Genomic DNA, 27,956 nt, shown 5'->3' with positions numbered 1-27,956 from the left:
CAAATAAAGTTTTGCTTGACTGACTGACTGACTGTGTATTGTCCTGCATTGTTGTTTATTCTGAACACTGTTTTTCTCCCTGACAGACGGATGTGTAGTGTATTTTAATATCTAAAGTGGATAATGAACCAACTATAGGACCAGTATTATAATTATTGTCATTTACCATATTCTCAATCATAGTATTTGATAACTTTTCTGGAATGTTTAATTTCAATGGTAGAAGAGTTGCATGGGAGATTTTGAATGTTTTTCCATATCATCTTAGGTCCGGATTCTAAGGCGGATGAGGTCCAGCGTCCTTACCTTCTTTCAGTGAAAAAAGAGGAAAGACTACGGCAGGATGACGTTACTTGATTGGACTATTATTGGCCATGGTTACTCCTAGTGTTCATGGGAGTTGTAGTTCTGTGATGTGTTATTTACTTTATCTTTGAATGTGCTGTTAATAAAGAGTGAAGAAAGCAATGCATAATTCGCACATCTGCTTCCTTAATAGAATTGAAACTTTCCTTCTTGTTAATAACTAGGAAACTTTTCATTCACTAATAATTTTAGAACTTTTTTTTTGTTAAACAAATCCATCACTTCCGGGTCGACTCACCCACATTTGTAGGGTTACCCACATTATTTATATATATATATGATCACCCTTTTAAGTATCCAGTCACATCCTCCCTCGAGAGCCCACAAGTTGACATGTATGCTATCGCTCAACGTTAAACGGGGCGACTCTCGCGAGCGTATTTTGCATGCCTGCAGCGTTTGCAATGCTGGTTGGTAATCAAGTATTTCCGGTAAATTGAATGACTCTTTCACTGGGGCTGTCGTCGAGATGGTCGTGAAGGCGGCCATTTCATCGTCACATGCCAAATTATGCCACACCGTAGCAATTCTAAGAAAGAAAACTGTTTTTTTGATTACTCCTCCAACCCTAAACTTTTGTTTATAGAACATATTCTTAAAATACATTAAATGTTCTGTAATCTACATTTTTTAAATAGGCACCTTGTTGGTCCTAATTGTTTATGATAAGGGATGTTTTATTGTCATACTCTCCGGGTTTGCATACATGTGCATCTTTCCAAGATGGCCGTTCGATTACCGTGGGTGGCTCGCCTTAGTGCCTGTGTTACTGCTCTTTCTAACCTTTATGTATTCTCATTATTCTAACTGGGAGGGCGCTGTCCAGATTTTTTGACAGGTTCATTCCTTGTTACCGCCCGGGCGACAGCTCCCCCTGTCGGCCAATCTAACGGCCACCAAGCCGAGCCCGGCCGGCAGGGGGAGCCAGAAGACTGCGCTCAAGCGGCTGCAAAGGCGGGAGGGTGGGCGGCAGATTTAAAGGTACCCTTAAGCGCAAGCGTAGGCTGCAGAGAGCACCGGAACAATCTAAGTCCCAGCTGCGACGGAGACCGCAGGGTAAGAACACGATGCTTCCCGTTCACCTGCAGGTTATACGCGCGCTCGATTTCTCCGTCGCCCTACCCCGGCGTAACCTGCGTTTGTACAGTCTCCTCTTTGTTTTAACCTTCCAAACACCTGTGTCTCCTTCGCTCCAGGTCCTCATCGGGGCTAGTATGCATCAGTGTCTGTATTTTTCTTCACCCCCTTTCCTTGTGCACCCCCTGCTTACCTCTGCCCCTCCACTGGCTCTATTTCCCCTGCACCGACTCCCTGTATCTCATTTTCGCCCTCATCTACCCCGTCTCCTTGTTTCCTTGTCCACAGTGAATGTTTCTGCCCCATCCTCCCCCCCCCCACCCCCCCCGCTGTCTTTGGATCTCAACTCGTCGCTAGTCAACCACCCTTCTTCTGGTCTCCCCTCCTCTTCCTTTAACTGAATCTGACTTTCTTTCACCCGCCTCCCCTGCGATACCTCTACCACTTCTTGACTGTTCTTCCCCATTCTTTCCTCTCTCTCATTGCCATAAAGGTAGAAGTCGAGAGCTGGTTATTATGCGTTCTGATAAAAATTAGATGTACCTTGCGTTTTCTGGTATCCATATAGTCCCAAGCCTACAACTCCGTTTGTGCAACGCCAAATCCTTAGACACCGCTAACTGTTCATTTTCTTGCGTCACTTAGCTGACATTACTCAGTAGAAGTTTACATCAGGGCTTTATGTAGACCTCAAACGTCAAAGCAGCCCCTTATAAGGAGAAGAAGAATTTCCGACCTGTGGCTTTTCTCCCAGCTTTAACTAAGAATGTGGTAGGTGGAACATGTTATGTCTGGTTACGAGGGTTGAGAACCTTGAAGTCCATGACTAGACGGTTTGACTTCAGTGTGGGTCAAAGCACTCAGTCTGCATCAGTGATAGCTCTTTAGTCCCTTTGTTCCTTCTGGGATCGTGGTACCGTTGCTGGCTATTGATGCTTGACCTCTCCGCGGCCTTTGACATTGTGAGCTTTACATTATTATTAACATATTTAAAGCAAGTGGTCTTATGGGGGTCTGCCTTAGAGTAGTTTTATATCCTTTCTCTTGAATTAGACTCTGCCTGTCCCACTATTTCAGTCTAAATAGTGGTACATTATTTGCGGGCTGCTCCACTTAACTTGAATTCGCCCCCATCCTTTTGATTGACATTTATGTCGCAGTCTCTGGTGGGGGTTGATTGGATGGTTTCCACCCTTCTCAAACTGAACAGGGATAGATCTGAAATGATTCCGGTGAGAATATACAATAATTTGGAACCAAGTGCTTTGGCATGCTTCGCTTGGCACTCCACCTGTCCATTTTAATCGGAAAAAAGGACTGGCACTGGGCAAAGGTGCTACATATTCAGTTGTGCAGCAAATGTATCATGGATATCTAAACATGAATATACTTTACACAATTTATTTTATAAAAATATATATATATATATATTTTTGTCTTTTCTATATAAATATGACCACACAAAGATAGACAACAACATTTCATCTTATTGTATAGTGCAAGGGAATAATAATCTCAACAATGCAACTCGTTGTTATATAGGAAAACCATTGGTTACAAAAATTGGTTGTCACCATGCCAGCTGGTTTAATCATGATCTGTTCTTGAACACCCAGGTAATTAAACAAAAAAAAGAAAAAATTACTGTATGTCCTATGTCCTGCTTCGTGCTTCTGAGGAACATTCTCCCATTCCTCCATCAGAACAGCTGGGGTCCTCTAGTCCATGCTATTATATTATCATGGCTTGACTATGATAATATCTTTATTCTTTGCCTCTTTAACTAACAAATTGTTAAAGTTGAGGCTACAAAAGATAGCAATCTTCCTGGTGGCTTCCCCCTAGTAAGGATGACTGTGCTGAATCGTACCGATTCCCTCACTGGAAGCAATGAAGAGTCTAATCCAATTTAAGGCCCTCAGTTATTTACAAGCCATCTACAAAAAAACGCTCCTTATCTGACATCTACCCAGATTTGACGCTTCATCCCAACCAGGTCGCTTAGACCTTGTGGTAAGTTACTCTTGCAAGTCCCTCAGTTTTGTGTACCCACACTGAATGGTGTTCTCCAGTATTGCGGACCCTAAATTACGAAGCTGAGTGGCTTTTCAACTTCAGAAAACTTCTCATTCGCTATTTCAGAAAAAGGTTTAAACCTATCTAAATTCCTAGTAGCCTGCCATACTTTTCTGTCTCCTTTGCTTGTTTATATTCTCCTATCCTTTTTTTCTATTACCTTACTTGCCCTGGCACCAAGATGTCCTTGAGTATGCATCGCTTTACAGATAAATAATTATAGTGCCCTATTTGGGGATGGAAACAAATCACTTAACAGCAATCAAACCATATTAAAATATTACATAGTTTGCTTCTGTACACTGTAGGCAACCCTTAGGTGAATGATATACCCAATCCTCCTCTATACCTGTGATTTATAAGATTTGGATGGTTGCCAGTACACACAAAGAACAGAACTGAACTTTCTGATGATTAGTCTAAACTCCTCACCACCAAATCATGGGTGATGCAGTACCACTATAAACTGAACTTCGTCTGCCAGTCAATGGTACTGCATCACCCATGATTTGGTGAGGAGGATTTTACCCAGATACAGTAATAGATGCATGTCCTTGTCATAGAGATGGTAGAAGGTGCACAGAGTTATGGAAATTTCAAAAACTTTGTGCTAATGTTGAATGAAAATTATAGTGCCCCCTGGTCCAGAGAGAGACTGAAACGTTGGCATGAACAGAGCCATTTCAGGACCTGGTCTCCAGGTTATTGTATGAAATCTGCCATAATATTGAGGAGAATTGGCAGACCAGAGCCACTATCTTTCATGATGTGTATGTATGTAAGTCATCGTGAATTTGCATTAGTGCACAGATTCCATAGTGTGCTTGGTCTAAAATCTGATTTAGAGTCTTTCAGTGTGTCCCTGATACTCCCGATAGAACCTCCCTCTCATTCCTTCTTGAATATCCCCATGCCCGTACGGGATAACCCTTTCTCACATTTTTGTAGGTCCCAGCGTGACGTTCACAAACCCTTTCTTCAAAGCCCACTTCAGGACATTTCTGGGCAACATCAAACACTTCTCTTTACTTTCTTCCTAGATTCGAAACCTAAGTGAACAATTTAGGGCCTCACAAATGTCCACTGCCTCAGAGCTTGCTTGGACTCCGGCCACTAGGGCGACCCTTGTTGGCCCCAAGTCTGCCAGCTTTCGTGCTTGGCTGGTGGTGGCTTGCTACCTAAACCTGTGCACATAACTAAAAGGGGGGAGGGGACTGCATACTGGAAACATGATCGTGGCAGGTTGCCATGTAAGGAGAATTTACCATGAGGCAGAAGATCGGAGTGAATAGTTAAATGGGCTGTGCCTACAGCACTCTTTCTGCAGAATTGAACGTGCTCCAGGGAACAAGTTTACCTATCTGTATGTATAAGCTTTATTTAGACAACTCGTGTCATAAAAGCAAATAAGCAGGACAGACACATAATAAGATAAAAAGATATAAAATGTAAACAGCTCGTAAAAAACATGCCATAAAATACACACCGTTAATCTTCTTACAGAGACAGTGGTTTTACAGTGTGCAAGCAGTTGAGTGGTTATCACCATAATTCATCGGCCAGTATCCACATGAGACACTCACTGCCAGTGTTAGCATCAATTAGAATTCAAGATTCATTACTGCATGCACGCCTTGTGTCCGCCTGTCATAATAGGAGTAAAAACAGTTCATTTTCATTATAAAAATGCATTATTACAGTACAAAGTTAAAAACACCATTTGCTTTGTGCAGTAAAATGCTAGTACAACGCCTCTGCTGGTGGGCACATTTCCACCCCCCCCCCTGGGCTCAGGAGCAGCTAGGGGTACTGACGGACAGAGCGGGGCCTCATCACCTGAGCAGTTGCCAGGAGAGGTGAGGTTTACTCCCATGAGATATTGTGAAAGAACCCACTTTTTGAATACCGTCCTGCACACTGGAGTTACATGGATGGTAGGATGTATCTTATCAATCATTATTATTTTTCACCATAGAGAATGATATATTTTTTGCAGTAGTGTAGTCTTTGGTCCTGATGAAAGCCAGTGGTTCACTATTATCCATAATCGCAGAAACATGTAGACCCCTTTAGTCAACTGACAACAGTTATTTTGGCAAACTGTCCACACTCCGTTTTTAGCTTTGACACCATGATAACCCTTTAATAAACTTACTCTTACTATCATGGCAGCCAATTTTAAATTGCACTTAGGATTTTTTCTCACACTTATTATCACTGCAAAATTAGTTATTCAGCACCACAGAGTTTACATTCATGGCTTGATCCATCACTGTTGGTTTTGGATTAGGGCAGCTTACGATTGTATGAGGTGAGGTGAGCTGCGCTATCATAGACCAGTCTTTTCAAATCCCAGATTATGAAGTTCTGCCAATTGGTGGGCTGATAGGATTCCTTTCCAGTTTTAGCACAGGTTGAGCTGCTACAGACTCTGTTTTTTGCCGTATGTTACTTTGCCGACAGACCAGTAGTATTTGTTTTGTTTGGATAAATTTCCATATCCACCTGTCGGAGCCACTGGGAGAAATATGAAACTTAGAAGCCCAAGTCAATTTAGACGTAACCTATATAATCTGCTCAATACTTTTAGTCTAGGAATTGACAGAGGGTGCAGAGAAGGGTTACTGATGAGTTTGTTTCCATCTGTCTCCAGTAATCGTGAGATTCCACGGAGTTATCCAAATAAGAAACTCATACAAAAAAAATCCCAATGTTGGGAATCAAGAATATATGGCCCATATGACCATATGTTGTATAAATCATTTGACCACTTTATATATAAAGAGCACTTGGCATCATTGAAATGAACAAGAGTAATTTTTCTTGACTACAGAATAAGAGCAGCAGGATCGAGTTGTACAGCATTGTTTCAAGATCACAAATTAATTTCGTATGTCTTTTCCCCTCTTTTTGGGGGGGAGGGGGCTCTGAATAAGACTGTTTTGGACTTGTGCGGGCTTCTTTTGTAGTGTTATCTTATGGTACTTTGGCTGAATGGTGTTGCGTGGTTTCACTGTTTCTGCTGCTGAGCCTGAAAATGGGGTTAGTACCTAAATTGAAGTCAGTAGAGTACTGCAGCACTTAATTTCTGGGATTTTCCTTTTAAAACATAGAAGTGCCTCCCCAGGATTGCCTGCTTGGCTTGGTGGTAACAAAACAGGGATGAATGCTCATTGTGGTGGAGTTGTCTTATGAGAGGTGATGAGTGTCCAGGTTCTGGCGTTCAGTGGTTTTCGTGATACACAACCAAATTTCTTCTTATTAAGGTTGGCCTAGAGGGAGAGGTGTGTTGATGTTAAAGCTAATTTTTAATACGCTGGCTGCTAAGCCTTTTCCTCCTAGAAGGGTAAGGCCTTTTTTGGCTATTTGGGGTAGTTCGAGCTTCAGCCTCCATAGCTTCTTTGTCCACATAAGGTATCCATGGCAAATTGCGAAATTTTGTCCAACATCCAGGGGATACCAAAGGTACCCAAGGTTTGTGGATTCCCCTGGAGGGGACTTAGAAAATAGGCAAACTATGGTAACATTTGATGGGAGAGATAGGGTAATAGCAAAAAGTGCTCTGCACAAGTGATTTTTTTTTTCTTTTTCTTTGATAGAAAGTTCTGGAATCTCCAAAGAGCAACACATTTCCCACCGTCTATCATTCCTCCAAATCTCCCGTTAAATACGGTACATTACTTGTGTGGGCAGGGCTAGTGGCCGTGACAGGAAAGGTGCCTAAACACAGGATGACACATAGCATTTTTCCACTGAAAACAGACCCTTTTTGCAATCTGACTAGCTGTGGGTTTTGCGCCCTAGCTCAGCCGGCTCCTAGGGAAAACCAGAAAACCTGTAAATTTTTAAAACTAGATGCCTAGGGGAATCAAGAGTTTCCTACACCGAAGTCTTTGCAAACCTCAAAGTTTAGCTAAAAACACACATTTTCCTCACTTTTCTGTGATGAAAAGTTCTGGAAGCAACACTTTTTCTACCACCTACGTTCCCCTAAGTCTCCCGATTAAAAATGGCACCTCACTTGTGTGTCTGGTCTGAGTGTCTGTGACAGGAAGAGATCAAACCAAAGTCAGTGGGCCTCCCTTTGCAAGGACTCCTATTGATCTTCATTTGATCCGTCCCTGCCTCATGAATAGGCTCAGCCACAAAAGTTGGGCAGCATATTTTTTTGGGACAAGTGGGTGAACGATGGGTGGTGGGAATTTTGTGGATTTCTTCTGAATCTGCAAGAATGCATCACAGAAGTGCAATGCAAATGTGTGGTTTTAGGCAAATTTTGAGGTTTGTAGGGCATTGTGAGTAAGACAACTTTGCGGGATCTATGAGTGGCACACCACCCTGTACTTCCTGGATGTCTAGTTTTCAGAAATACCTTGGTTTTCCAGGTTTCTATGGGTGGCCACTGAGCCCAGGCCCAAAAGCTGCAGCAACCCCTTATATTGATGTTACCACATTGCGTCCTGGACCCTTCCCTTTTGTGGGCGCTATGCCCACCTACACAGCTGAGGTACCATTTTTATTGAAAGACATGTGGGAGCTCGGGGTGGCAGAACATTAATTCCCACTTACCTGCAGACTCCAGTACATAAATTCACAGAAATATGAAGGAAAGGTGTTTTCTCCTATGTTTGGGGATTGCAAGGGCTTCTGGGTACAAAAACCTCATGGGATCCACACACGACACTTCCACTTGGAGTCACCCTAGTGTCTAGGTTACGGAAATGTCAGAAGTTGGTAGATTTTCCCTAGAGACCATGTAATGTACATCATGGCTGAGAAAGATGGGAAAGACCAATATTACTGCACAACCATCTACTACTCATGTACACATACATACTGGTTGAATTTGGCACGAGGGGCAGTGAAAAGTTAAAAATGTAACTTTTAGGAACAAAAGATTTCTCAAAAAAATTGAAGCCTAGAAATCACGGTTAATAAGATAATTTTGCGATACTGAACAGTGACTTGCAGCTTATAAGCTGTAAAACCACGAAAAGGCACCAACCGCTTTACAGGCCATCCACACCACTTTTTAATGCATCTCACACAACTATTTACACCGCAAACCTCTCGCCCAACAAATTACATCACTTGCAACAACAAACGTTGAAATTCAAGAGTACACCACTTTCTTACGCCCCCAGGACTGACACGCCAATCACACCTCCTGGCCATTGTGTGTGGGTGGGTGTGTGTGTGGACTGGCGATTGGCTGTTAGTGTGTTTCGTGACGAGCAGCAAGTCTCTGTCTCTCCTCATTCTCTTTCCCCCTCGTTCTCTCCCCCCCCGACCCTCCCTCCCTCAGCCAGTTGCCACTGTACACATCGTCAGTCAGCCGCTGGGTCTCACATGCCCTTCCAGCCAAATGCTAATCTTCACACACAGCCAATCAAATGCTAGTCCACACAGACTGTCAGCCAAATTCCATTCAGATATCACCATGAAGCTCCACACCACTTTCATTTCTAATATGAATAGATTTCACACATAAAGCAGATACAGTAAAATATAAAACATCTAACTAATAATAGAAAAAAAACAATCCTATAGGTAGACAATGAAACACCAACTATGACTGCATACACAAAAGATTTAACCCTAAACATCAAACTACTGCAAACAGTTATGTGGCAATACAGACTACTGTCAGTTTCCTTTTACTCATGGTTGCTCCCAATATTTGAGTTGTATATGACACAATTAAAAAAAATGTGGACACATAAAGGTCAGGATTAGAAGGACACTCTGAGCAGTACATACAACTCTCCTTTCGTGGTACTTTTCTCACACTGACTCTACATCTCCAACAAGGAAAGTCTGTTTTTGGGTGTTGGAGGAATGTATTTAAGAAGTGGTGATCTTTCAATCTACCCCAGAAAGCCTACAGTGGGTAGTATTAGAGCCACCCCGCTGTTACACCGTCGACCCTCTTTAGAGTGGAACAAAGATGGGTTCACCGTTTGGGCATAGACCATTAAGGACTCAATGATGATATCCCATGGGGGAACCTTGCAAATAGTTGACCACTTGGCATCCGATAACATGTTCCCTGACATTTGAATATTCGGAGTGGTCCTATAAACAGATGTCAATACGTGGCTCTCTACACCCGCATTTTATATGCCCACATGCTTTAGCACGTATACCTCGTTACAGGCTAGTAACAAACCGTTAATAATAATAATACCCTAACTATTACACTAGGAGACACGCTCCACAATAAGACAAGAAAGTTGACTGAATCATAGAAGCCCCTCCTTCTGGATTGGTACATTCGCCACACGCAGGCTGTGTGTGGGTAAAACATCGTTCCCTCCAAGATGACCAACACTAATTACTACACTACTGGCATTAAAACCAAATATGTTTGAGTTTCCCACATGTCAATCTACGACTCAATAACCAGCGTTTTCTGGCTGGTTGACATTTTAGGCCAGACACCAGTTAATTCGGCCTGTCATGACATGCTTGCTTGCGCAGTATGCTTAAGGAAACCATCGCCTTCATAGGCTTCAAAAACACTCCAAGATGGCCGACACAGTACTACTTACTTCCGCCCATTTATTTTTGTTCACCACTTGACCAGCTCTATCACAGGTGAAAACCATTGAGTGCCTGCCCCGCCCCGTTTGCAATTAAGAGACTCATATAGACCAGCCCACACCGAGGGACATTACATTAAGGTCCGACCTCACTTGCCCACTCGGCTACTAATCACCCCACTCTTTTAAAAACTTTTGATCCAGTCATTCCGAGCAAGTCTGGCTCTTGATAAATAAGATCAATTCTGGCTCACCAGAGAGTCCTTCTCCTCCCTATATCATGGCCATCCTGGCCCCAGCACTTCTCTCCATGATCACGGGCCTGTACAACCTATCTCTGAGCACAAAAACCCTTCCTTTAAAATCGAAAGCAGCTTAGGTTAAACCCATTCTAAAGAAACCCATGGCAGAGCCTTTAGAACTTGCATACTATAGACCAATATCGTTGCTCCCTTTTCTTGGGAAAATAAGGGAGACTTTAGTTAGTAAACCACTCTAGTCTTTCCTGGAAAGCCACTCTCTACTAGACCCAATATAATAAGTAATTTGATTATTTAGTTAATTAAAACAATAACAATTTCCCCACAAATCTTGGATACAAATAAAGCAATAACAGGATTAAATGTAGATTTTCCTAGTTGTTATGACGGAAAGTCTTAATTTTATTAAAGACACGGAGGCGAGTATTATGCTTTCTTATCTTGCATTTTAATAAACAGCAGCCAAGATAAGTGTAAAACTACAGTTCCCAGAGGGCCAGGAAACAACTGGGCCATGGGAACGAGAAAAAACGAGATAACAGTAACCAATCAGATCACACCTAATAGATAAGAGTCCACACTGACTGCGCAGCTTCCTCTTTTCGCTGAGAGACAGTCAGATAGCAATAGAGAATAAAGGAAAAATAGCCATAACCAGAAAGAACGCCAAAGTCCAGGAGCAGAAGTCCTTAATCAGTGGAATCCACAGCCAAAGTCCCAGGAAAGGATCCGAAGGAGGTGGAAGAACCAGAGGAGACATCCAAGCAGGAGATGAACGGAACCGCTGGAGAATAGATCTTTTATGAAGCAGGTGGCAAGGCCGGATTCGCTGTAGGGAGGGAGAACACATGTTAGTAGTGTAGCGGCGGGATAATACTCGCCTCCGTGTCTTTAATAAAATTAAGACTTTCCGTCATAACAACTAGGAAAATCTACATTTTATGGCAAGACCGGAGGCTCCTATTATGCTTGTTCAAAGCACATCAATAACATCAGAAGCAACAGAATGAATAGGCTTACAGTAAAACATGCGGAAAATACTGTCATTGGACCAATCTGCTGATCTCAGAATGTCCTCTAAGCGGGAGCCAACCCAAAAGGCCTTGGAAGCCATGGCTCTTCTAGCCGAATGAGCTCCGAAAACAGAGACATCAATGCCGGCAAGGGACATAACCCAGCGAACCCACCTGGCGAGGGTAGGGGAGGAAACAGGAAGGTGGGGTTTACGAAAAGAAATGAGGAGTTGGGAGCAAGAGGGCGTTCTGAGAGCAGCTGTCCTTTGTTCATACATTTTTAAACACTGTCCCACACAAAGTTGGGGTTGATCAGGAAAATAGGGATAAAAAACAGAGTCTAAATGAGTCTTCGTGCGTCTGCGAATCTGGAACAGCACACCTGTAGGGGAAAATTGACGAGCAGAAACATCCAAAGCCTTAACATCAGAAACCCTTTTGATAGACACTAAGCAAAGTAGCATAGTCAGTTTGGCCGATAACATTTTGAGAGACAAAGCAGAATTGGAGGGCCAACTTAAAAACAATTTAAGTACAACAGAAACATCCCATAAAGAGGTATACTTAGCCAACGGTGGTTTAGAGCAGCGAACGCCTTTCAGGAGGCGACAAATCAGAGGATGAGAGCCTACAGGTTTTCCATCAATTTGGGCGTGATTGAGGGAAATGGCAGAGCGGTAGAGGTTGACAGTGCGATAGGCCTTACCAGCACTGGCTTGAGAAGCCAAGAAATTGATAATAAGACCTAGAGGGGCTGAAAAGGGATCGAGAGACCTTTCCAGACACCAGCTTGTCCATAGAGACCAGGCGGATTTGTAGGCCTTGGAAGTGCCTGGAGCCCAGGCTTGGTCGATAAAGTGAGCAGCCTCTTGTGAAATGAGGATGTTAGGAGGGGAAGGCCGGAAACTTTCCAAGCCGACAGAGTGAGAGAGTGGTCTAGGATCAGACTGTGACACTCGCCTTGAGGATTGAGAAGAAGATCGTTGAAGGACGGCAGAAGTACAGGAAAATCTATCGCCAGTTCCAGAAGAGCGGGAAACCAGACCTGAGCTTGCCAGAAGGGGACTACTAGCACTAGAGAAGTCTCTTGACGGCGGACTTGTGCCAGTACTCTGTTGATCATTAGAAAAGGAGGAAAGGCATAGTTGAGATGACAAGACCAATCCTGGAGGAAAGCATCCGTGGCTAGAGCCAGGGGGTCTGGACGCCAGCTGAAAAACTGGGGCAAATGTGAATTGAGGCGAGAAGCAAAGAGATCGATGGAAAAGGGACCCCATAAAAGAGAAAGAGAATGAAAAACGGAGGGACAAAGCCTCCAGTCGCTGGAGTCGCGCAGGAACCTCGAGTGCCAATCTGCCACTGAATTGAGGTCGCCCGGAAGATACTCCGCTGTCAAGGAAAGATGATGAGCTAGGCAGTATTCCCACAGACTTTTCGCTAAGTCTGCTAGGGGCTTGGACTTGGTTCCACCCAGATGATTTATGTAACGAACCGCAGAAACATTGTCCATGCGTAGGAGTATGGAACAGCGGATCCTGTCTTTTGAAAGACTTTTGATCGCAAAGGAACCAGCAAGCATCTCTAAACAGTTTATGTGCAGTCTGGACTCCTCTTTTGACCATGCTCCTCCAGTCGAGACTGGACCACAGCGGGCGCCCCAGCCCGATAGACTGGCATCTGATTCTAAAACAAGATCTGGGGATGTGGCGAAGATAGTGCGCCCGTTCCACGCATCTAAATGGTCTATCCACCATTGTAGCTCTGTGCGAGACTCTTGGTCTAGAGCGAGGACGTCTGAGTAAGCTAGACCCTGGCGAAGATGCCTGATCTTTAGGCGCTGAAGGGCCCGGTAATGCAAGGGGCCCGGAAAGATCGCTTGAATCGAAGAGGAAAGAAGACCGACAATCCTGGCCAGAGATCTGAGGGAGATGACAGAAAGGTGGAGCACTGAGGCAATCTCTGTCTTTATCTTTGAGATTTTGGAAAGAGGAAGGCGTAAAGACGCTGCTTTCGAGTCCACAAGAAAACCCAGAAACTCCATGTTTTGAGAGGGAACTAGAGAAGACTTCTCGAGGTTTACAAGGAAACCCAAATCCAGAAGAAGACACTGAGTGGTTTGGAGATCCGCCAGGAGACCCTGTTTGTCCGAATTCAGGATGAGAATATCGTCCAAGTATATTATGAGTCTGATACCCAGAGAACGAAGAAAGGCAACCACCGGCTTCAGAAGTTTTGTGAAGCACCATGGTGCAGAAGAGAGACCAAATGGAAGAGAGGTGAAACAATAAGTCACTCCTGACCACTGGAATTGAAGGAATTTCCAGTGAGACTGGTGGATAGGAACTGTAAGATAGGCATCTTGGAGATCCAAGCGGACCATCCAATCGTGTGGACGAAGGGTATCCCTGAGGTGAAGGATCGTCTCCATTTTGAAATGACGATACACCACGAAGTGGTTGAACCATTTTAGATTTATTACAGTGCGTAACTTCTTGTTCTTCTTTTGGACTAGAAAGATGGAACTTAAAAAGCCTGTAGAGTCGTAGGGAAAAGTTTGAATGGCTTGTTTCTGAAGTAAGGACTGAATCTCCGTGGAGATGAGAAGAGCCATGTGAGTTGAAAACACAAGAGGAGGAGGGAAAGAGGTCTGGACAGGAGGAGAGTAAAATTCTATAAGATAGCCCTGAACGGTGTTGAGGACCCACGGGTCTACACTTATGGATTGCCATTTTGGAAGAAACTGTTTTAACCGACCTCCAACGGGAGGGAAAAAAGAAGGGCTTACCTTGTTGATTGGAGTTGTTGTTGTGGCGATAACCTTTGCGCCCCCTGCCGCGGAAACCACGTCCTCGTTGTGGGTAGAAGTGCGGCTTGTATTCTTGGGAGTTGTCGTAGACACCTTTGGAGCCTTGATTGTAGGGACGGCCGGAAGAGCGACCCCTGCCTCGTCCGGCCCGTCCAAAAACCCGAGGGGCGAAAGTCTTTTTTATAGATTGCTGAGCCTTGTCAAGAGAGGCAAAGGTAGAGACAAAGCGACTGATGTCGCGAACCAAATTCTCCCCAAAGAGGAGGCCATTGGCCTTGGCGCCGGGATCCATAGGAGCTAAGTTAGCCAACTTGGGGTCCAACTTGATTAAGAGACCCTTACGACGTTCATGGGTAATAGAAGCGTTGGCATTGCCCAAAAGGCAGAAGGCACGCTGGACCCACATGGAGATGTCATCGGCAGAAAGCTCTGACCCCTCCAGACGGGCAGACTCTGCCATATCAAAAATACGGGCCAAGGGACCAACGATGTCCAACATTTTGTCTTGGCATGTGGACCATGCCTTGTCAACCCCCCTTCGAGGGTCTTTACCAAATTTAGAAAAGAAGGTAAGTAGTGGTTGATCAATAGCAGGGACAAGGGTGATTTTATCAGGGAGGGCAGGTTTGGGACATTCAGATTTCAATCTGGAACGCACAGCCGCCTCAAGAGGGAGACGTAGGCGGGCAGAAATGTATTCACCAACGTGATGGGAAGGAAGCCATTCAGTTGAGTTGGGATGACGGATGGAGGCCGGGTCAAACATAGGGAGACCCTCCGAGTCAAAGACGGGATCAAAATTAAAGGAATCATTTTTTGGAAGTTTGGGGGGGGGTGGGTCATTGACATCAAAGATATCGCACAAGTCGTCAGCATCAGGCATGTCGTCGTCAGTGTCCAAGATGGTGGAAATTACTAATTTCTGTTTAGGCGACTCTGCGTGCTTGGTTTTATGTTTTCTCTTGCCCTCTGTACCGACAAACCCCTCCTTAACAGGAGGCCTGGAAGGCACATCGTCCTCATCCATAGGCGAGTAGGACTCGCTAACCAAATTTGAAGCTTTTTTAGTCTTTTGCACAGAAGCAGAGTTATCCACCTTGCGTTTTCTGCTATCCCCTGCAGATTGGGCCAAAACTTTGGACAACATGCTGACCATTGTGTTCTCCATGTGTTTAGACATTCTCTTCATGGAGACTTCAACTGCCTGGTCGACAGAAGTATTTATAAACCTGTGAAGGTCCTGCTTGAGAGACCCTTTGTCAATGTTAGAGGGGTTTTCCTCTGAAGAACTGTCGTTTTCCATAATGGTGAAAGAATGGCAGGAAGGGGTTAATGTGGAAGAGAAGGGCGTGTACAGGGGCGTGTGCGGAGGCGGGCTGACTCCGGGACACAGCGCGAGGAGAAACACCGAGGGAAGAGCTCCGACGAGCGCAGGAGCAAATGCGGAGACAAACGGTGAGGAAACGCGGTGAAAAGAGGCCGCTGACTGAAGCCCAGAAGCGGTAAACAGCCTGCGCGAGCAGCGCGAAACCAAGCGGGAGGAGGAGGGGGGAAGAGGAGCCGGTAAACAACACCGGACCAGGGTAACAAAGCGCGACTAGCGCGAACACAGAGGCGCCAAAGCGCGAGTCTAGGAAACGATAGGAAAATACAACAATTGAAAAGTCAAGTAATGCATATAATTATATCAATGACAATATAAGAATGAGAGCAAAGATAAGGGTACACTTATCTGACTGCGAGCAGCAAGAAAAGAGGAAGCTGCGCAGTCAGTGTGGACTCTTATCTATTAGGTGTGATCTGATTGGTTACTGTTATCTCGTTTTTTCTCGTTCCCATGGCCCAGTTGTTTCCTGGCCCTCTGGGAACTGTAGTTTTACACTTATCTTGGCTGCTGTTTATTAAAATGCAAGATAAGAAAGCATAATAGGAGCCTCCGGTCTTGCCATAAAATTACAATCTAAAAATCTATAATAAAATACAAAAGTCAGGCGATGCATTTTTTTTAAATAAAATTTTTATTTTTATTTTGCAGAAACCAAAAGGAAACACAAGAAAGGGCACCGAGGTGCAAAACAGTTCCCCACGCAGGGGGAGCAAAGCAAAGCAAAATGATGGTGGCGGCACATCACAGAGACCAATCTAGGTCGACAGCATTGAATGCAAACAAAAGGCAGCAAAGAAGTAGATCAGGCAACCAGCCACCAGTGCTATATAGTGGAACAAAGCAAGTCAAACGCAATCATGTCCACGATCCTGCGAGGCCAGGTCAGATTTATATACTGACAGCGTCGTGCCCTCCATAGTCCAGAAGAAAAGTAAAAAAGAGGAAATCGCAACTCCCAATCCCCCCTCCCCTCCTCCCCCCCCCCACCCCCCCCCATGGTGGTGACTCACACTTACCACATTCATTCAGACATTCACACTAAACCTGGAAGAGATGCAGGGAACGCAAAGATGCTGGGCACACGGCTGAAGGTAAGCCCTTAGATAGAAAGGAAACCAAGGGACCCCATTGGAGCGTGAAGGTCTTATAATCACCGAGGAAGATGTCCGCCATTCTTTCCAAGCTCAAGAGTTTCCACAGTCGAGCATGCCATAGAGAGATTGCTGGTGCCTCTTTCCGTTTCCAAGCCGCCGCCAAAGTGAGTTTGGCCGCCCCTAAGCAAAGCCACAGAATCTTTTTATCAGATCGCGTTTGATGTTCAAGGCCAGGATCTCGCAGACCTAATAATACAGAGGCTATAGAATCCTCTATAGGGTATTGGAGGATATCCTTGATGCGCGAGAGGTTTTCCTCCCAATATGGCCGGATTACTGGGCAGTCCCACCAGATATGGCGGAAGTCCCCTAAGAGCCCACATCCCCTCCAGCACTTATCAGAGGTCGCTGGGTATATGCGGTGGAGCCCAGCTGGGCAGAGGTACCATTGCGTGAGAGTCTTTAGATGTGCTTCCCTCAGATGGAGCGAGTGATTAAATTGGGTCATATCCCGCCAAAGCGCCGACCATTCCGCGTCGGCGATATCTCTTCCCACCACCTCCTCCCACTGTCCCATATAGCGCGGCCTAGGCGACGTTTCAGATTTGAGCAGCAATTGATAGAGGAAAGAGACAACGCCCTTCATGGCAGACGTCCGCAGCAAAAAAGCCTCGAACGGCGTGGGGGGCCTCGTAGCCGCCTCCAGCATCCCCGGAGATGTGGCCCAGTGTAACAACTGTACGTGCTGATACCGATCGGAATGCGGTACCTGATAGTCCCGTACACAGTTATCAAAAGTAAGGGGGTTTGGCCCATGGAACAAGTGGGTCAGCGCCCTACATCCACCCTCCCTCCAGGCGTCAAAGGCTCCCTCCCTTAGAGCTGGCGGAAAGGCCGGATTGAAGTGCAAAGGTGTAAACGGAGAGCGGAAGTGCGTCCACCGCTCATCCGCAGCCAGGGTGTCCCAGACTTTCAATGTGGTACCCGTGGGGGTGCTTATATAGGCGTTCAAGGGGCGATCCCTCTTCGGCTTCCATGCCAGGTCCCATATCGACCGGCCGGCCACACTCCGGTCCATGTGCAGCCAATGTTTTTCTGATAGCTGCTGCGACCATTCCACCAGGACCCTCAGTTGGGCCGCCTTGTAGTAAAGCTGCAGATCCGGGAGCCCCACTCCGCCCTCCAATCTAGGCCGGCGTAGAACTGCAAAGGATAGGCGAGCTCGGCCTCCCTGCCAAACGAATCGCAATATCTGCGTTTTGAGCTGTCTAAAGTAATTGCTGTCGAGTGGAATAGGTAAAGCCTGGAATAAATATAAATATTTAGGAAGAAGAACCATCTTAATTGCATGTATCCTGCCTAACCATGACAGGAATTTGGGTTTCCATTTCTCCAATTCACCTCAGGTTTTTGCCAGAAGAGGCGGGAAATTGGCCGAGAACAATCCGCCCACCGTCGGGGTCAGATGGACTCCCAGGTAAACAATTGAACCCGAGGCCCAGGCTAAAGGAGACAGAGTTCGTACGCGGGCCACCTCCGTCTGCGAGAGGGTCAAGTTCAGAATGTAAGATTTGCTATATTTCACCTTGAAGCCCGCCATTTCCTCATATTCTAGCAGGAGGTCCCTAATGCAGGGCAATGAATGTTCCGGGTCCGCCACAGAAAGCAAGACATCATCCGCGAAGAGCGTGATCTTATGTTGCTCTCCTGCGAATGGTAAGCCTCGTACCCCCTCATGTTCTCTCACCGCCATCGCTAGAGGTTCGATGCTAAGTGCGAACAGCAAAGGGGAGAGGGGGCAGCCCTGTCTGGTGCATCTCGAGTGCGGGAAAAACGCCGACAGTTGGCCATTCACCGCCACTCTCGATCTGGGACTGCAAAAATTCGCTCTCAACATGGTGATAAAATTCCCCGAGAATCCAAAGGCCGAAAGTGTATTAAATAGGAAGCCCCAGTCCACCCGGTCAAAGGCCTTTTCCGCGTCCAGACCCACAAGCACAGCCGGAATGCGGAACCTATCCGCCTTTTCAAGTAAGTGAACCACTCTGCGGGTGTTATCGTGAGTCTGGCGCCCCTTGATAAAACCGGATTGGTCAGGGTGTATGATCGCCGGCATCAAATCCAGAAGTCGGCGTGCCAGGATCGCTGAGTACAATTTGGCGTCAATGTTGAGTAAGGCTATGGGGCGGAAGGACGCGCAATACGTGAGGTCCTTCCCCGGTTTCGGCAGGACCGTGATCACTGCCTCCGCGAGAGACCACGTAGACGACCCGGACCTTGCCATATCGTTAAACAGAGACACTAGGAAGTCACATATCTCAATAGCGTACGATTTATAAAAAACAGCGGTGTAGCCATCTGGCCCCGGCGCCTTGTGCAGCTTCAAATTCTTTGACTTCAAGGACCTCCTCCCTAGAGATTGGTGCCTCCAGCAGTTCATTCCACTCGTTAGATATCTGTGGTAGGGGCAGGCGCTGCAAATACTCCTTTTGGGCCTCCGCATCAAGATTATCTCCCGAGTAGAGATCAGCATAGTAGCGGCCAAAAATGTCCGCTTTCGTTTCATCCCGATGTTGCAGTACACCCGCTGTATCTCTAATGCCTCCTATATATTCTCGTTCCCTCCGGTCGCGCAAGATGCCTGCCCACCTTGTTCCCGCAGGAATAGGATTGTCGTCCCAGTCTCAAAAGTGTGAGCTCGGCTCTTAGTGTAGTGGGCCCTCAACTTCCCCCTTACCACAGTCAATGGGCGAAGGGTCACTCTCGAGGGATTAAGCTTGTGGGCCCGTTCGAGGCCGACCACCTCAGCCTCCAGTGCCTCGCGGTTCTTCCGCCGCAATCTGTTAAGTTGCGAATTGAGACCCAAACACGTGCCCCTGATCGAAGCCTTGAATGCGTCCCACGTATTCGAGACCGATGTGTCCGACGGGGGATTAAGCTCAAAGAATTCCCTAATGGCAAGCCGCAACGCCTTATTGGAGGTGTCATCCCTGACTACCGACGCCGGGAAATACCACTTCCGCTGTCCCGCACCGGGCGACGACCAACGGAGGTTAAGCACCAGCAAGCTGTGGTCCGAAACGGATATAGGAAGAATGGCGGCATCCACAACATCCCCGCGCAGTGATTGGCCGAGGAAAATGTGATCTAAGCGGGAGTAGGAGTGGTGTACATGTGAGAAAAACGTGTAATCCCTTGAGGTAGGGTGAAAAAAGCGCCATCCATCAACCAACCCCAGTTCCCCCACCCCCCGCTGCGTTGAGGCAGAGAACACTCCCGCGCCCGCCCGTTGGCCCCCCGAGCTGTCCATCTCCTTATCCCACACCAAATTAAAGTCCCCTAGTAGAAACAGGTTCCCCTCGGCAAAATCCCCAATCCTTTGCAACAGGCACTGTAAATATTGATTCTGACCAGAGTTGGGAAGATACAGCACCACAAAGGTGCACAAGCGCCCCTGAACGAGCCCCTTCACCATCAACCATCGGCCCTCCTTATCATTGCGAACCTCTACTGGTTGGAAATGGAGCGCAGCGCGGAAAATGAGGGCCACCCCTCTGTTTCGTGGCAGCAGAGGACCTATATATGATGGGATATGCCCTATGCCGCAGGCGTAACTCATCCTTCCTTGCCAAATGAGTTTCTTGGAGCCCCACAATGTCCAACTGGTGATCAACCACATACTTCCATACCTTCTGCCTCTTTTGCGGCGAGTTCAAACCCTTGACATTCCATGTCCCTATGCTAATCGGCATGACACAGTAGAACCCCGGAACTCTCTACAGCCATCTTATGAATACCCTCCCCCGTACTCGGGAGCTCTCCGATCAAAAAAAGGGTGAACGGGTCAACTATGTCTCCCCCAATGTAACCCCCAGCCCTCCACCAGCCTGTAACGTACTGGGCAGCAAGTCCTCCCAGGCCTCTCCCTCTCAGCGCATTCACACACAACAGCAACCTATCATTCATCCGACCCGCCTCGTCACCACCATGGACCCCCCCCACACCCCGCACCCCAAACCCCCCAACACCCAACCCCCCCCCCGCAAAGGGAAAGATAACAGTGAAAAACTACTCAAAACAATAACGTTGAGGATAATACTCATCAGTTCCAGTAGTCCAAGGTTCGTGAAGGACCTTCCAGTCTGGAGGCGGGGTAGGGGGACCAACTCGGTGACCCCCATGGCCATGGTCCGGGGAGTCTCCTCCAAAAGTACATCCATACCCCCACACCAAAGGGCCGATGCCCCTCCAGCGCCGATCCGCCATTAGAGCACGCTCATGCCGCTCCTGAGCCTATGTGAGACTCCGCCAATGTCGCCGAAGCTACTGAGGACACCGCGTCGCCCCTTTCCTGCAAGCTGGTATTGCGATCCGGTCGCCGCCAGTCCGGGGACGCTCCTACCCGGTGCCATGATGAGGAGCGACGGCGTCTCCGAGACGGGGATGTGTTCGTTCTCTGAGAAGGTGCATCGTCGTTCAAACCCAAGAGGTCTTTCGCCGCCTGAAGAGAGTGTGTCTGTGCGAACCGATTTTGCCATCGGAAGATGATCCTGAAAGGGTGACCCCAGGAATAGGCGATGTTGCGTTCCCGCAGGAAGGAAGTCACTGGACGAAACTCCCTCCGTTTCTGTAGCGTAGAAGCTGCCAAGTCCTGATAAAGCTGAGGGTGGTGGTCCCTGAACTGCAGTGATGTGATGGCCCTGGCCTTGCGGAGGATGCGCTCCTTCACTTGGAAATCATGTACACAGACGAGGATGTCAGGGGGGGGGGGGCCCACCTCGCCTGGGCAATCCTACTCGATGTACTCTGTCCATTCTAATTTCCCGCACATCCTCTTCGTCCAAAATCTGCAGAAACAACTCCTGTACGTAGCCACGCAGGTCGCCCGCCTCGCCATCCCATGGCACTGCACGAATGTGGATGTTATTCCGTCGGGACCGGTTTTCCAGGTCCTCCGCGTGAGCCTGCAAGTCCAAGTTCTGTTCTGCGAGACGGATTACATCTTGTTGCAGCAAGTGCACATCATTGGCCATACTCAAATCATCATGGTCCTCTAGGGTCGCCACCCTCTCGCCAATCCCATCCACATCTCTCCGTACTTCCCGGAGGTCGGACGCCAATTGCGCACGAAGTTCGGATATATCTTCCTTGATGGAGGCAAAAAGATCGGTCATAAAAGCCTTGGTTACAGGGGCTTCATCGTCCGACTGCCTCGACGAGCCACTGGCCCCCGGGGATGCCGGCTGCTGTGAAGACTTAGGCGTCCCATCCTTCCCTGCGCGCCCCTTGCGTAATGTATTAGACATGGTGCCGGGCAGCCCTCGGCCCGGGCGATCCTCTCTCCCGAAACACACAATGGCAGGCACTATGGGAGTACTGGGCCCGCAGGTGTAGCAACTGTCCCCTCCGAGCAGCCCAAATGGTCCCCTCCTTGCAATCCAGGCAGCCTCCAGAGTTCCCCCGTTCGCCAAAACACCAGCCTACAGACCTGCCAGGAGTATTCCACAGCCAGGGGTCATGGAGCACCGCGCCCCCGGTGTCAATGTCCAGGGAGGAGGGTGCGGAAAGGCAATGCAGCCACCATCAGTCCAGGCGCAGGTGATAGCCAACCAGTCCCATAGGAGGAGCCAGATAAAATGGCCCCGCGGTGTTCTCTGCCGAGGAATGCACCCAGGACACTTGGTGCCGACCTCCTGTGATAGTAGCCAATTCACCACCGGGCCAAAGGCGGGATCCGCAGCTCCAGCGACCTTCCGTCGCACCCTCCAAGCCGCAAACTGTGCCGTGATGCGTGTCCGATCCGCTCGAGCGGCCCACGTGGCAGTACCGGCGTCCAGCCTCCATTTGTCTGCACCCCCCCCCCAGGCCTGCGCAGGTGGCACCACGTTGATCTGCTGGCCCAGGCCAGAGGCAATACCCCGTAGCTATCCCCAGACTGTCTCCACGCCGTGGTCACTCAGCGCTCCGGTCAGTGCTCCCGTCGGGCCCTGTCCGCCGGCCCGGCTCCACCCGCCTCCTCTCCTGTCCAGGGTGGGGAACTCATCAGATCCAGGCCCCCCAGCGACCCCTGGCGTCCTCCGTCCCCCCGGGCGTGCACTGTGGCGCCTCCGCGCTCCGCCGTTACTGGGCCCCCACCACTCCGTGGGTCGATACAGCCAAGCACCCCCGGAGCTCACCGGCGGTCAGCTCCGCCTCTCCACCGGTAAGGCGCGTTCTTCCTCCGTCAGCCGGTGCAGGGGGAACTGTGGGCGGGATGCGGGCGGGGCTCTCCTCGTCTGCGGCGAGCACCGCGATCCACCGAGCCGGCCCCCAAGCTACGCAAGGCCGGGGATTCTCAGGCCCCAAAGCGCCGCCGCTCCCGCAGCCGCCACAAACGCCGCCTCGCCCCGCTGACGGCTCCGGGCCACTCCGCTGTGTTACGGAGACCTCCGCTACCTTTTTGGAGCCAGTCCGCTCACCCAGCACCGTGCTGTGAGACGCTATGCTGGATCGGCGCCGGAGAGGCTCGGAGAAGCGTCCTACTCCGACGCCATCTTGGCCACGCCCCCCAGGCGATGCATTTTTGACTTTGTAGTACAAAAGATCGTCTACGTCAAAATGAGCTTGAGTTTGCATTATGAAATCCTAAATTGTCAAGTAATACTCTGGGCAGTTGCGATCCTAATCAAGTATGATTTTGCCAATTTAAATAATATTTCGTTCAGAGGGACCAAGGGACACCATATAGTCCAACAATGACCGTATGGTATTTTACACGTTGTTACTACAGGAAGGTGACTGGTTTGATCAGTATAAATAATAAATGGTCTCTCCTTTTTTTTTTTTATATTTTTTTTTTTATAAAAAAATTAAAACAACAAATTGGGTTTTAAATTAAACACATTAAGTCTTCGTGTGATCCCTAAAAACAAGTATAAAACCTTCTGGTTTAAAAAATGCAATGTATAAAACTACCTACTGGGCCACGGTTTTCAGAGCCTGTTAATGAATACAGTGGAATTTTATCAGCTGCAATTAATTTGGGAGTCAGACGGGTTAGCCCTGTCATTAAAACAGATCTACAGGTCCTTATTACTCTGTCTCCTAATGCTTTTCTTAATAAAGTGACTCGTGCTGTATACAGTTTCTGGCTAATGCATATCCAATGTATGAGGTCTTTTTTTTGACTGCCACAGAGTGGACACGCTATGGACCCTATGTTTTCCTGCTTGGATAGTTTGGTAATGAGGGAAGCTCTCTGAAACAAAGTGGCATCAAATGTTTTTTAGGTAGACCGAAAATGTATGATCTAGATAGGCTGGTGGTTTATGGGCTTTATAATTGTTGATCACCAACCAGGCGTGGGATCTAAGGTTAAAGGTGCTTTTGTCAAAGAATGACATTTGGCAGATTTTTATTCCATAGGTCAATGGTGCAAGTTGTTCTAAGCGTGTTCTAAATAAATTGATTATACACTTTTTTTTTATATTCTTAAGTTCTAACCATAATGCTTGTGTGGAGCTCTGCGTTTTGTTTTATTCAATACCACACCTTTATAGATGTGTATATTCTACCTATTGTTTCATTCATGAGCCCGAATTAAAGACCCACTTGCGCAGCCGATGCTGCTGGCTGAAATTTAAAAAACTTGTCATAAGTGCTCATTATCAATTTATTCAGAAGGGCCCAATCTTTGCCCTATAAGATGGTACTAGCGTAAGTTATAGTTGGAAGTGTTTTTTTGCTGCTATTACAGAGAGTAATGGTTTGAACAATGGACCCTCCAGTTTTTTTGTCAGTGACATATTTACAAAGGTTAGTGCGCTCGGTCGCCTGGCCATATAGGTTTTCTGCTCTTATTGGTTTAGTTTGTTGTCAATATAAAATCCCAGGTATTTGTATCAAGTTACTTCCTCCAAGAGTTTACCATCTATTATCCAGATGTTCTGATGGAGTGTTTGCTAGAACTTCCTCGAATTAAGATGCTGCGCGTTGTATAAAATCTCTCCTTTTTCATTCTTTGTCTGCCAATAGTTACTTTTTGAATAATTTCCTTTGTTGTCGCAATGCTTCCCATGCGGTTTCATCGTGATCCATTGATTGACGTTTCCTAATTCATTTTCCTTTTTTTTTCTTGGTTGTGGTTACATTTTTACTCGTTGCTTGTTATTGCTTTGCGAGTTTTGTTTCTTAGTGCCTGCTTTCTCAGCGTTGTCATCAATGTTGTCAATTAGAACAGGAAGTTAGTCTAAGCTTGTATCGTGTTGGCACTATCTTTTACCGATGCCATCAGTAATTCTTTAGTTGTTATATGCAGCTCCGGATTGGTTTCATTTGACCACTTGAGACGTTTGAAATCTCTAGTTAAAATGTCCTTCTATTAATGTAGTAGATTGAAATTTTGTTAAATTGAGATAATAGAAAATATTTTGGTATGAATGATCGCTCAAAGTGGTATATTCTATATAGAATTGTAAAAAAAAAAGATGCCATTAGGGGCAGGGAGACAACCGTGAAATCAAGTTCTGATCGCACCCTTGGTCCATGATAGGTGCTTTTTGGCGGTTTATCTTCTGCTGATCTGCCGTTTATCATGCGCATACCCTGATATTCCAGTGCCTTTACTAGCTGTTGGCCTATGTAGGCCTATGTAGTCTGGACAATTCATCCTAGTTTGATGTTGGGGCTTAACATTCCAGAAAATGTTGGCTGCTGCCAATATTTTGTCTTCATCTGGAGTGTAGATTATTGACTTTGGCCTGCTCCTCAGCTAACTTTCTGACCTTTGATACAGCTTATTGATTCTGTACAGCTTCTTTCTTTTAGCATTCTGCAGAACTGAATAGACCTGTGCTGTATCTAGTGTTTGTTTTTTCTCTTGATTGGTTTTATTCAGTCGTTTTTAGGTTTCGCCTGGCGTCCATTGCGCAGCAGTGCTCGCGCAGGCGAAATCTTTTGTTTAGCAGTACGGGGCTTTGTCCCTCCTCTCTCTTCCATTGGCTAGCTCCATAAATGGAGGCTAGCCATTGGAAGAGAGATGCGTCACTCTTTCTGGGAGCAGATTCGTGGGCGTTGGTGATTTTTTTCGCTCTCCGCCCCTTTTAGAACGTCATGAAGACGTGGGCCACTGTGGGCGTGTACTTTTTTTTTTTTTTTTTTTTTTTTTTTTAACATGGATGTTTTTCCTCATTGCTAAGATCGTCCTGGTCCCTCATGGTTGTATCCCGCTGTCCGTCCCTCAACCCTGTGAGTTAATGAGTGGTCAGATGGGCGTGATGTCACTTACGGTGCTCATGCTATGGTATTCGTGCTATGGTGTGCATGTTCGGAAGTGTGTGGGACAGCTAAAAAATGGCGGGTCTCGTGTTTACATTTCTTTTTTATATATAGCGTGAACTCGACCGGAAGACTGCGCTTTTCATGAGTATTGGCTATATTAGGACATATATATATATATATATATATATATATATATATATATATATATATATATATAATTTTTGTACGCACGGTGAGATTAATTGATTTGCCCTGAATCACAGGATGTTGAGCTAACGCCGAGACTTGCACCTGGTTCCCTAGTTCCAAAGTCGGCAGCTCGGGTCGTTGCGCTGCATCCTCGTGTTCCATGAAGCCTTGCGCTGCAGCTGTCCCTGTCTTGAGCGCGGTGCTTCGCCCTCTTTAGTGGGTGGCAGGACTTGTGGATTCCCTCATTAGGAGGGAAGCTGGGAAGCTGTTCTCCTGCAGGCTCCTGTTCCGTGTCCTTTGCCTCACATTGGAGGCCACATCCCTCTGTCGGCCCAGACAGTCTGCGGGATTTCTCAGCCAGCCTTGGCAGGGGACAGGGTTCTTGGCAGTGTCGTTGGCAAGATTATGGACACTCTTTTTGGCTGTATTCCTTCGGCGGGGGCATGTGAATAAAGAGGGCATTGTCTGCAGACTATGCAAGGAAAACGTAATAACTTGCTTTGTCATTGCCATTCCACAGCTGTGCCCCCGTACCTTACAAGCCAGATTTAATTCTCATTTCGTAGCATGTGGCACCGCGGCACATACGGCTCACGATTGGGACTTCCTCTGGCATTCGTTAGAGAGGTCGAGCATTGTGTGGTCGTGTAGTCTGTACTTTCCGGCCTCGGCGGAGCTGGCCTGCTACACACCGATGTACCTTGGGGGGATGCCTGCTCTGTGGTATCTGTTTCAAGAGCTATCACTAGTGGCAATGTGGAGGGTTTACTTTGATGAGCAGGTTGTGATGGAGGTGATGGGCAATGAAAGGGCTGACATCCGTGACCAATGTGACATTGTGGTGTATGAGAAACTGATATAGGTGATTCTAAACAGGCCGCCCGATGAACGCTTTTCCAGGAGGCCGTGCCCCCTGGGTAGTCAGATGTCTGCAGGCCCCGCCCTCACTGGCGCTCCCAGGCTTCCTAGCCCCGCCCTCTCTGGAGCTTCATGCCACTGACGTCACCTGCGTCTCTCTGGACTCTGGTGGGAGCCGGACGGAAGGGACCTGAGACCGGCCACGGCTGCACGGACGGGAAGTAGCAGGGGGCACAGCCACACGGACGCCCCCACCCTCACTACAGTAAGGAGCCGCTGTCAGAGGAGTTCGGGCAGAGAGTTCACTAAAGTGACGTCCCGGGACAAGGTTAAACTGGAGTATTAGGAAGAGGGAGGAGAGTGTGTGTACAGCGCTACAGGGAGCAACATATATCCGGAGAGTATACACAGGGGCAGCGGGCACTGACGAACCAGGACAGTGGGTACTGTCTCATGGGGTGAGGGATGGTCATCGGTACAGGACAGTGACGAACGTGCCACCACCACCATACAGGGGTTAGAGACGTGTTTGCCTCAGTGGACAATGTGTTACTGGGCCTGTGCCCACAGAAGGTAGTTATTTGGTTCACTGAACAGTAGGCTCTATGGAGAAAGTGCACCACCGGTTGATACAAGAGACAGAGTGTAGAGTGCCACGAAGCGGTGGGGGCTTGAGGGCTTTTAGGACAGGTGCATTTAATGTAGCGAACCATTCTAAAGGGGCAGGCTGCACAGACGGGAATATTTCATATTTGGAATGGATTAATGGGGCAGTAGGCACCGCAGACGAAGAGCGGATGCTCATCGAAAGCAAAGGGCAGCAGGGGATGTGCTGGGCAACAGGTGCGGAGAAAGTAGATGCAACTTCATGCAAGAAGAGTATTTGCAGAGTATATGGCGTTCAGTCAATGAGAGCAGAGAGTGCAGTTGCAGTGCCCTGTGTCTAAGCTGTCACAGGCGGTTTTGCCTCACTTCCTTGTGGCGCTACTTTTAGTTCCGACCAGGACTTTCACCTATGTTGAGCCCCGCG

At 47.4% G+C, this 27,956-nt stretch overlaps 1 protein-coding gene across 3 annotated transcripts in view; it reads left to right on the top strand.

Annotated features, from left to right (window-relative positions):
- Window positions 1-1,175: 1,175 nt before the first annotated feature.
- CEP57L1 (centrosomal protein 57 like 1) overlaps window positions 1,176-27,956 on the top strand; it is a 140,745-nt gene continuing 113,964 nt past the window's right edge. For 2 of the 3 annotated variants that reach the window (XM_078648407.1, XM_078648406.1), the window contains exon 1: window positions 1,288-1,422. The gene's annotated coding sequence lies outside the window, so the exon portion shown is untranslated. Of the gene's footprint in view, window positions 1,423-27,956 lie in introns of all 3 variants that reach the window. The other variant, XM_078648405.1, reaches the window with a different exon arrangement.

The sequence above is a fragment of the Lissotriton helveticus genome, chromosome 6, assembly GCF_964261635.1.
Source record: "Lissotriton helveticus chromosome 6, aLisHel1.1, whole genome shotgun sequence".
NCBI lineage: Eukaryota > Metazoa > Chordata > Amphibia > Caudata > Salamandridae > Lissotriton > Lissotriton helveticus.
The sequence above is the reverse complement of the archived record's forward strand: the minus strand, read 5'-3'. Positions and strand labels throughout refer to the sequence as shown.